We start from the raw sequence: 12643 nt of genomic DNA on the forward strand, positions 1-12643 counted from the left end.
TTTGACTTTTCTATATATACTGATGACATAAATTGTCATTTTTCTTTTTATCCAATAATTTTTGTTCCTTTTCCTGACAATGTTTTAGTTAAGAAATTCAGTAAGAAGTAGAATAGAAATGGTTATAGTGGGAATTCTTTTCTCATGCACAACACAAATAGAAAGTTAACAATATTTTTAATTTTTTTAAATTTTTTTAAATTTTTTTTAATTTTTAAAATTTATTTATGATAGTCACACACACACAGAGAGAGAGAGAGGCAGAGACACAGGCAGAGGGAGAAGCAGGCTCCATGCAACAATATTTTTTATAAAGAATATCACTTTATTTATTCTGAAATACCCTCTGCCCCTCTTTTTAGATATTCCTGTCAAGTTAAAGTAAGTTTTTTTATTTCTAGTTTGCAAAAAGCTTTCATCATGAATGCATGTTGAGTTCTATCAAACATTATTCTGCATTTATTAGGATAATATTATGATTTCTTTTAGTGAATTATTGTAATAAATTATATTGATTTATTTTCAAATGCAAAACCATTTTTGCATTTCTGGAATAAAAGCCACTTGTTTTTTGTTTTGTTTTTTAGTGTTTTTAGATTTAATTTGCTAAAATTGTTTTATGTAAATATCTATCTTCTATCTATATGAATGTCTTGTAATTATCCTTTCTCACACTGTCTTTGTATTTTTAAAGATATGCCAGCTTTATAAAATGAGATGTGAAATATTCCATGTTTTTCTATTCTCTGGAAAAATTAGTTACACTTGGAATTAATTCACCTGGATTAGTGGAGAAGATGGAGACAGAGTAGGAGGACCCTAGGCTAAATATCCCACATATTGGTCTAAAGATTGGCATAACAATCTTCACAACTAAAGGTAAAGAAGAGGTAACATTGAAGAAGGTAGGAAATGCAGAGACATGGTTTGAGAAAGGAACAGATCCTTTTTGCTCCCTTGGGGAGGGAGCCTCAGTTACAGAGAAGGGCAACAGACAGGGAAAACAAATCCCCATAGCAGTTGGCTTGGAAGGTAAGAAGGCTGAATTTTGTGACTTCTGGTAACCAGTGGGGCTTAAAACCTGGAGTTTTAAAGGTCAACTGGCTTGGCCAGGATAGAGCCTGGAGGGCATTGTGATGCTCTTGGAGAGAAGTCAGGCAAACAACTTCCAGACATACAGTGTGGAAACAGCAATCTGAAGAGTATCTGGGATGCACAGTGGGGAGGTTATCTGCTCATCTTAAAGTGCCTACCAGACAGGCAACATTCGGGAGAGACCCCCTCCAGGAACAAAGGAACTTCCAGGGGCCATTTTTCTCCCGCATAAGCACAGGGCCACTAGCAGGAACTGCAATGCCTACAGTCACTAACCAAGTCACTTACACTAAGCCCTGTCCCAACCCTCCCCCAACCCCCTACACTCTAAAGGAATTGCTCTTCCCAGTCTCACTTTCCTTAGTCCCAGTGCAGCAGTCCCCTTCCCCCAGAAGACCAGCAAACCCCTGCTCACACCTCTCCTCCCAGCTTGGGAGTTTTGCAGAGCCTTGGTTCTGCTGGCAGTGGCAACACGTTCCATTTCAAAAGCGGACTAAAGCACATCTAGTCAAAATGTTCCACATTCAATCCAGGGACCAAACACTTACCACAACAGGCAAAGAGAGCCTCTGTAGATGACTGGCCTGGAGGATAAAGCAGCCAACACAAAAAAAGTAGAGCACATGCAGCAAATATTGGAGACATTGCCAGAATTGCCATGCCCTGGAGCACATGAAACACTACATGGCAAGACACTATAGCACCTCTTCTTCATAAGGTCATTACCCTCAAGAGCAGGAGACATAGCTGACTTTCCTAACACAGAGAAACAGGTACCAAGATGGAGACAAAATGAGAAAACAAAGAAATTTATCCCAATAAGTAACAACCTTAAAGAGAATTTAAAGCAATGACTATAAGGATACTCACTCAACTTGAGAAAAGAATGGAAGACATGAATGACAAAGGCATAACGTAGCAGAGAAAAAGGGCTCAAAAAACGAAATGAGAAACACCCTTGATGGAATGAAGAGCAGACTGGAAGAAACAGAAGAATGAATGAATGACCTAGAATACAGAGTAGTAGAAAGTAATCAAGCTGAACAAAAGAAAGGAAAAAAGAACTATAAAAATGAGAAAAGACTTAGGGAACTCAGTGACTCCATCAAATATAGTAACATTCATATTATAAGAATCCCAAAAGTAGAGAGAGAAAAGGGGGCTGAAAATTTATTTGATGAAATAATAGCTGAAAACTTCCCTATTCTGGGGAAGGGAACAGATATCCAGATCCAGGAGGCACAGAGAACCTCCACCAAAAAACCAAAAGGAGTCCCACAGCAAGGCATTTTGTAATTAAATTTACAAAATATAATAACAAAGAAAAATGTTTAAAACCAGTAAGACAAAAGAAGACAGTAACATGTAAAGGAAACCCTAAAATGCTAGGAGGGGATTTTTCCACAGGACTTTTTCAAGCCAGAAAGGAGAGGCATAATATATTCAAAGTGCTAAATGGGGGGGGGAAAAAAAAAAAAAAACCTGCAGCCAAGAATACTTTATCCAGCAAGGCTAGCATTCAGAATAGGAGAGATAAAGAGTTTCCCAGACAAATAAAAACTAAAGGGGTTCATGACACTAAATGAACACCTGCAAGAAATATAAAAGGGGATTCTCTGAGTGGAAAAAAGAAACTGAAGGTGACAGTTTGAAGGCAGAAAACACAAAAGCAGTAAAAATGATTATTTCTGTAAACAACCAAAGAACTCACAATATAAAAAGATATAAAATATGATACCATACACCTAAAATGTGGGAAGGAAAGGAGTAAGAAATGAGTTCAAATTTAAATGACCATCAACTTAATAGAGATTTATATATGCAGAAGTCATATACAAACCTAATGGTAACCAAATATCAGAAACCACTAATATATATGCAGAGAATAAGAAGAAAGAAATCCAAATATATCACAAAGAAAATCAGCACACCATGAATGAAAGACAAGAAAGAATCAGATAAAATCTTCAGAAACAACCATAAGACAAATAATAAAATGGCAATACTTATCTATCAATAATTACTTCAAATGTAAATGGACTAAATGCACTAATCAAAAGACATAGGGAGACAGAATGGATAAACAGAGGCCAAGACCCATCTACATGCTGCCTACAAGAGATTCATTTTAGACTTAAAAATATCTGCAGATTGGAAGTAAGAAGATGAAGAAACTCATGAAATGGATGTCAAAAGAAAGCTGGAGTACAATATTTATATTGAACAAAATAGACTTTAAAACAAAAGACTGTAGTAAGAGAAAAGGACAGCATGTAATAATAAAGGGGACAATCCAACAAGATTGTCAATTAACAATTATATATATTGATGCACCCAACATGAAACACCAAAATACATAAAACAGTTAATAAAAAACAGAAAGAAACTAATTGTTAAGAATACAAGAACAGTTGTAGTAATAGGACTTTAACACCCACTTACATCAATGGACAGATCATCTAAATAGAATATCATCAAGGAAACAATGGCTTTGAATGACACATTGGAACAGATGGGTTTAACAGATATATTCAGAACATTCCATCCTAAAACTGAAGAATAAAGAATCTTTTCAAGTACACATGGACACTTTTCAGAACAGATCACATTTAGGCCACAAAATAAGTCTCAATGAATTCAAGAAGATCAAAGACATACCATGAATCTTTTTTGAATATAACACTATGAAACTAGAACTCAACCACAAGAAAAAATGATATAAACAGATATAAACAATGGGTCGACCCAGAAATCAAAGAAGAAATAAAAACGCACATGGAAATAGATGAAAATGAAAACACCACTACTTTTGGGATTCAGCAAAAGTGGAGGAAAAAGAGGAAAGTTTATAGAAATACAGGCTTACCTCAAGAAACAAGAAAAATCTCAAATAAACAATCTAATCTTAGGCCTAGAGGACCCAGAAAAAGAACACCAACCATAACCTAAATTCAGAAGAAGGAAGGAAATAATAAAGATTAGAACAAAAATAAATGACACAGAAACTTAAAAAAACAATAGAACAGATCAATTAAATCAGTAGCTAATTCTTTGAAAAAGTTAATAATATTGATAAACCTATAGCCAGACCTATAAGAAGAAAAGAAAAAGCATTCAAATAAAATCACAAATGAGAAAGGAGAAGGAATAACCAACATCTTAGAAATACAATTATAAGAGAATATTATGAAAAACTATACGCCAACAAATTGGACAACCTAGAAGAAATGGATAAATTCCTAGAAACATATACACTGCCAAAATTGAAATAGAAAGAGATAGAAAACTTAAACAGATGGATAATCAGCAAAGAAACTGAATCAGAAATCAAAAAACTCCCCCAAAACAGTAGTCTAGAATCAGATGGCTTCACAATGTTCTACCAAACTTATTTATTTATTTATTTATTTATTTATTTATTTATTTATTTATTTAATTTATACTTTATAGAAGTCTTAGTTTAATCATATTTGTTTAAATTTTACCTGATGTATTTGTTCCATGATATCATCCAGCTCACTATATTACATTTGTTTGTCATTTCTCCTTAGGCTCTTTTTGGCTGTAACACTTGCTGAGACTTTTCTTAAGTTTTCAGTGACCTTGACAGTTTTGAGGTCAGTACTTGTCAAATGTTTTTGTAGGATGCCCCTCTACTGGAATTTGCCTTACATTTTTATCATGATAAAATTGGGTTTGTAGCTTTTGGGAGGAATATCATAAAAGTAAAGTGCCATTTCATCATATCATAACAAAAAAAACATGCTATCAATGTAAATTTTCACTGTTGACACTAACCTTTATCACCTGGCTGAGGTAGTACTTCTCAGGTTTCATGTGTCAAGTTGTTCAATATGCTTTCATTTTTTTCCCTCCAAATTTTTATTTAAATTCTAGTTAGTTAACATATAGTGTAACATTGGTTTTAGGAATAGAATTTAGAGAGTCACCACTTACATATAATACCTAGTGCTCATCATAACATGCGCCCTAATACCCATCACCCATTTAGCCCATTCTCCACCCACCTCCCTCCACCTTCAGTTTGTTGTCTATCATTAAGAGTAAGGGGAACCCTCTTAAACTGTTGGTGGGAATGCAAGCTGGTGCAGCCACTCTAGAAAACAGTATGAAAGTTCCTCAAGAAATTAAAATGGGACCCTATGACCCAGAAATCGTACTACTAGGTTCCCCTTTCTCCACATCCTTACCAGCAGCTGCTGTTCCCACAACTAACATCATGTTTATGGGTGAAAGGTGAGAGCTTTTCACCTAAGGTCAGAGACAAGACAAGCATGTCCACTCTCACAACTTTTATTCAGCATGGTACCAAAGTCCTAACCAAAGCAATCAGACAACTAAAAGGCATCCAACTCACTGAGGAAAAGACAAAATTCTTATTTGCAGAGGACATGATACTATATAGAAAACCCAGAAGTCTCCACCAAAAAAAAAAAAAAATACTAGAACTGATAAATGAATTCAGTAGTCACAGGATACAAAACCAATGTATAGAAATGCATTGGGCTTTTTATACACCAATAATGAAGCAGCAGAAAGAGAAATTAAGAAAACAATACCATTTACAATTGCACTAAATATATATATGTCAATAAATCTCACCAAAGAGTTGAAAGACCTGTACACTGAAAGTCATAAAATGCTGATAAGAAAAACTGAAGATGACATAAAGAAATGGAAGGCTTTCCAAGCTCATTCCAACAACAATAATAAATATTATTAAAGTGCCTGTACTACTCAAAGCAATCTACACATTTAATGCAATCCCTATCAAAATGTCAGCAGTTTTTTTCACAGAACTAGAACAAACAATCCCAAAATTTGTATGGAACCACAGAAGACCCTGAATAGCCAAAACAATCTTGAAAATGAAAAGCAAAGCTAGAAACAACGCAATTTAAGATTTCAAGTTATATTACAAAGCTGTAGTAATCAAAACAACATGGTACTTGCACAAAAATAGACACATAGATCAATAGAACAGAATAGAAAACCAAGAAATAAACCCACAGCTATATGGTGAACTAATCTTTGACAAAACAGGAAAGAATATCCAGTGGGAAAAAAGACAGTTTCTTCCATAAATGGTGTTGGGAAAACTGGACAGCAACATGCAAAAGATAGAACTTGGACCACTTTTTTACACTGTACAAAAGAAAAAAATTTAAAATGAATTAAAGACCTAAATGTAAGACCTGAAACCATAAGAATCCTAGAAGAGAACACAGGCAGTAACTTCTCTGACATTGGCAGCAGCAACTTTTTTCTAGATATGTTTCCTGAGGCAACAGAAACAAAAGCAAAAATACATTATTGGGACTATATCAAAATAAAAAGCTTTTGCACAGTGAATGAAATAATCCACAAAACTAAAAGGCAACCTACATAATATCATTTTGTAAATGACATATCTGATAAAGGGTCAGATACCAAAATATATAAAGAACTTATATACCAAAATATATAAAGAACTTATAAAATTCAACACCCAAAAACCAAATAACTCATTTTAAAAATGGGCAGAAGACGTGACCAGACATTTCTCCAAAGACATACAGATGGTCAACAGACACATGAAAAGATGCTCATCATCAGGGAAATGCAAATCAAAATTACAATGAGATATCACTTCACACCTGTCAGAATGACTAAAATCTATAGCACTAGAAACAAGTATTGGTGAGGATGTGGAGAAAAAGAAACCTTCTTACATTGTTGATGAAATGCAATTGGTGCAGCCACCATGGAAAAGAGTATGCAGATTCCTCAAAAGGTTAAAAATAGAACTGCCATATATGAACCAGCAATAACACTATTGGGTATTTACCCAAAGAACACAAAAATACTAATTCAAAGGGATAGATGCACCCCCCTATGTTTAGAGCAGCATTATTTGCAATAGCCAAATTATGGAAGCAGCCCAAGTGTCCAGTGATTGACTGATGAATGGATAAAGAAGATTTAGTGTGTGTATGTGTATGTGTGTATGTGTGTGTATGTATATATATGCATAAATATACAATAGAATATTGTTCAACCACAAAAAAGAATGAAATCTTGCCATTTGCAACAACATGGATGGAGCTAGAGTATAACGCTAAGTGAAATAAATCAGAGAAAGACAAATACCATATGATTTCACTCATATGCGGAATTTAAGAAACAAAACAAATGAGCAAAGGGAAAATTTGAAAAGAGAGAGAGACAAATTAAGAAACAGACTTAACTATAGAAAACAAACAATGGTTACCAGAGAGAAAGTTGGTGGGGAGATGGGTTAAATAGATGATGAGGATTAAGGAGTGCACTTGTGATGTGAATGAGGAGAACACTTGTGACATATGGAATTGTTGAATCACTATATTGTACACCTGAAGCCAATATAACACTGTATGTTGACTAACTGGAATTAAAATAAAAACTTAGGGGAGAAAAAGAGAATTAGCTCACTTGTGAGTGTTTGTAAATGTCTTTTGAAATCATCTGCACCAAATTTCTTTGTGTTATAATTTTTACTACTTATTCAATTTCTTCCAAGGTAACAGATCTACTTGTGTTTTCTAATTGTTCATGAGTATTCTTTATATTTTCTGAGTTTAAATTATCTACTGTCAAAGTTTTTTTATAATTGAATATTATTAATTTTTAACATAAATAGTATCTAAGGTGATGTTCTTTCTTCCTTGATATCAGGAAAGGTTCTTCCTCTCTATTCTTCTTTCTCTCTCTCTTCTCATCCTCTGATTACTCTCATCATGCACTTATTTATGTTAGCTTTTCCAAAAACTATATTTGTGTCTTTGCCAATCCTCTATATATTTACTTTCCTCTTCATGAACACTTACAATTATTTTTCTAATATATTTGACTGCTTTGTTGTTCTATTTCTAATGTCTTAAGAAGGACGCTTAGCTCCTTATGAATTTTTTTTAAATATATGGGTTGTTACAGAGCAAATTCTTAATTTCCAAAGATATTTCCCCCAGTTGTCTTTCAATTTATTGACTTCTGGCTTCATTATATTATAATCAGAGGGCACAGTCTATATAAGTCATTTGGAATTTGTTGAAATTTGCTTTATTACTCACAATATGCTCAAAATGCTCAAATTTTGTAAATGATCCATGGATATTTGAAAAAAACATGTTATCTGCTTGTCACTTTCAGTGGCTGAAAGTCATGATAAGATGTTTCACTATTATTTTGGATCTATTTAATTCTTCATTTAATTCTATAAATTCATACACATATTTACATTAACCACAGAAACAAAGTCTGTACTTTAAGAATTAAATTCTTTGTCATTATAAAATAGCATTCTTTATAATAATGATTTTGCCTTAAAATCTATTATTTATGATATTGATATAGCTCTATTAAGTATTCTTTGTGCTAGTATTTGCATAGTATATGTATTTTCATCATTTATTTTTTATATCATTATATTTTAGCTGTGTCTCTTGTAAATATCATTTAAATTTGTTTTTGACATTCTAATGATCTGTGTATTTATTTATTTTTTAAAAGATGTATTTTTTTTAATTTTTACTTATTTATGATAGTCACAGAGAGAGAGAGAGAGAGAGAGGCCCAGACATAGGCAGAGGGAGAAGCAGGCTCCATGCACCGGGAGCCCGACGTGGGATTTGATCCCGGGTCTCCAGGATCGCGCCCTGAGCCAAAGACAGGCGCTAAACCGCTGCGCCACCCAGGGATCCCTGATCTGTGTATTTAAATAAAACATTATTCCCTCTGCTTGAATTATATCCCTTAGAATTATTTTAGTATTTGTCTAAAACTATGTTAGTTAATTTTCACTTACGATAGTTTATTTAGATTTATAATTAAATTTTAGATTGGCTATGATTTCTTCTTGTACTCAAAGATGCTATCCTACAGGGATTTTTTGTTCTTTTTTTTTTTTTTTTTTGGTTTAGTTTGGTTGGTTTCCATTGATCTTTTTGAGAACTTAAGCATCAGTCTGTCACTCTTTGAAGATAATATTTCCTCTCTCCATTTCATCTGTGGCTTCTTTTACAATTTTCTTCTGGTATTTTGTTTATTGCAGTTTCACTACAATGTATCTGAATGTTATTTTTACTTACTCTACTTGGCATTTCTAGTTCTTTAATCTATGAATTCATGTCATTTAGTATTTATAGAGATTTTTTAGCTTATTAGGCCTTCAAATATTGCCTCTTCCAAATCTCTCACTCCTTGATTCTGTGTTCTTACAAAATTGTATTAGACCCTCTCATCCTATCCATTCTCTGTATTTTTTATTTCATCTCTCTGCACTGCACTCTGTATAATTCTTATGTCTTGTTTTCCCTAATTCATTCTTCAGCCCTCAAATCTGCCTGTATAGCATCCATTATATTTAACTATGGGTAGTTTAAATTTCATTTATAAATATTCTATTTACTTTTCAAATCTACTATTCTATTCTACTATTTCAAGTCACTTTTCATAGTTTACTGGTTCCAAAATATCTTCAATGCTTTCTGCTCCTTTTACTAGTATAAGCACAGTTGCCTTTTAGTCAGTCCAACAATAACAATACTTAAAATTTTTCTGGAACTGATTATGATTTTGAATTTTTTCTGAAAATCTTATTCTGATATATATTTTTGTTTTTGTGCCAAATTATCTTTGGACTAGATGGTGGATATGTTACTTGAAAAAAGAAAGGGAGGGCAGCCCAGGTGGCTCAGCGGTTTAGTGCTGCCTTCAGCCCAGGGCGTGATCCTGGGGACCTGGGATTGAGTCCCATGTCAGGCTCCCTGCATGAAGCCTGCTTCTCCCTCTGCTTGTGCCTCTGCCCCTCTCTCTCTCTCTCTCTCTCTCTCTCTCTGTGTGTGTGTGTGTGTCTCATGAATAAATAAATAAAATTTTAAAAAGAAAGGGAATGGTTTGTGGCCAAATAAATTTTGCAAATGCTGTAATAAATATTTTGGGGGGATTTCTCTGAACTTTATCTAATATGCATTCTCACATAAAGGAGAGATAGATCTTTCTGTATCTTTAAAAGTTATTTTCCTACTAAATTTATTTTGTAGTGTAGCATTTCCAAGGACTGGTGTTACACAACATGCACTTTAGAAAAAGTTCCTAAAAATTAAAAGCTACAGATTTGGGAAAATGTGGACATTTATGTTTATGATAATTTATTCTTCCTATTTTGATGCATCTAATTTTCCCAATTTTCAGCATTTAAATAGTATTTTCTCCTGTTATAAAACCTTTTGGCATCTTTCTATAAATTTAACATACTACTTGTTAAAAGATCAGAATGAAAACAATAACTATTATTGGCTCTGAACTGATTTTTCTCTGTTTTCAGGTTGATACTTAAGTACTCTGAGAAATCTTAAGTAGATATAATTTCAAGATAAGTATTGGTATACAAGATCTCTTAATGATTTTCTAATGAGTCTTTTTGGATTCTATCAGAATCTCTATTTTCATACTCACTTTTCGCATAAGTAGTAGTAACATACAAATAGACTAGGAGGAAAATTTTAAGGTGATTGAGTTTAGAAAAGATACATATGAAAGAATAAAAAAATCAATTTAAGTTTTTATAAATTGAATTCTAAGTATCTTTGTGACTCATTTGGGTTGAAAATGTGGCCCCACTTAACTCTGTAGCTACCAGAATTAGCCCTAAGACATCTCACTAGCTCTACTTGAAACTTTGTTAAATATTCACTATAAATTTCTGCTTCCTTAGAGAGAGTTTTAATTTTAATTAGTTTGCACTGGTGTAGTGTTCCTTATAGAATGACTGGGATTATGGATTGATTTCTCAAGTATAAATAAAAGTTACTAACAAAAGACCATCTAGACTCACATCATCTCTTCCTATACTCCTAATTTAGAACATCAAATAAGTTTAACTCCCCCAACTCATTTGTAATGATTAAGTTACATTATATTAAAAGAAAAAAACTATAAATTATTCTTATTTCTTTTACCTAATCCTGGATTAGATTTCAAAATGATGATAATCAACAGGCTATAGAAAATGGTATGATATTTATAGCAACATGGTAACAAAATTAATTAAGTAGTATCAAAGATGAATTGAAATCTCTATGTTCTTTCTCTTGATTCAGACAATTTTCCCCATGATATGAAAACTCAGATGGAATTACATGCCTTGATTACTTTTTAAAGTGATTATTGAGTTCTCCAGATACTTGTTAGTTTCTCAGGATCAGTTCTCCACATTTATAGAGTGCTATATCTAATTGGCAAATCTATTTCACTTACACTTTTTAAATTGCCCTATTGTTGGTCAAATCATGTTTGACAGTACCAGACTCCATTATACAAAGTAATTTAGTTATAAATATGATTTCAGGTTTCCCTAAAGCTATTTCTCTGATTATACATGACAATCTGGATAGACTATAGTCACTGTAAAGACTGGAGCTGCCATAATCATTTTCCATATTATGAATCAGTCTATATTCTTTATAAATGTGGATTTCAGCAACAGGTTAAAACTTAATTTGCTGCGTCATGGTTTGTAATATAGGCAAACTCAAATAAGTAGCAATATAATGATATCAACAGTTCAATAAATGAAGGAAACCTATCAAATCCAGATTATTTGATTATAGGATTTAAGAGTAAAGATAGACATCAATAATCATCTAGTACAATATCAAACTAAAGCAGAAATCTCCTCCACCATGTACCTCTGATGTGTAAAGCGGATTTCTATATACTAGTTAATATGCATGAAAACAATGTTAATACTGGTATCAATACACTTAGAATAGTTATTGGTATAAAAGCAATAATATTTTTTAGATAATGATTTCATATATTAAATGAAATGTCTCCCAGTACCTTCTACTCCTCAATTCTAGCTCTGATTCTAAAATTTACTATACAAAACATATCCCTACATTTCCAGTCTTAGTCTTCCAGGCAAGACTTTTTCTTCAGACAGAAAGTTACCAGGTCTCTAATATACATAAATACTGTCTTTAGATCAGTAGAGCCTCAGCTAAAATACATGTTTGTTGACTTTTGTGCTGATTCACTGTATTTCCCAATGATTTTTTTTTAATTTTTAAAATTGAGACATAATTGACACATAACATTGTATTCATTGTAATAAAACATAATGATTTGATATTTGTTTATACTGCAAAATGATCACAATAAGTCTAGTTAACATCCATCACTATATGCAATTACAATTTTTTTCCTTGAGATGAGTATTTTTAAGGTCTACTCTCTTAGAAACTTTCAAATATACAAAACAGTATAACTATAGCCACCATGCTGTACATTATATTCCCATAACTTATTTTATAAATGGAAGTTTGTACATTTTAACCCCCATCACCCATTTTGCCCACCCTCTGTCCCCTCTTTTCTGGTAACTACCTATCTCTTGTCTGTATGTATGAGCTCAGGTGTTGTTTGTTTTAGATTCTACATATAAGTCAGATTATACAGTATTTGATCTTCTTTGTCTAATTTCACTTAACATAATGCTCAAGGTCCA

This window comes from Canis lupus, chromosome 20 (genome assembly GCF_048164855.1).
Source record: "Canis lupus baileyi chromosome 20, mCanLup2.hap1, whole genome shotgun sequence".
NCBI lineage: Eukaryota > Metazoa > Chordata > Mammalia > Carnivora > Canidae > Canis > Canis lupus.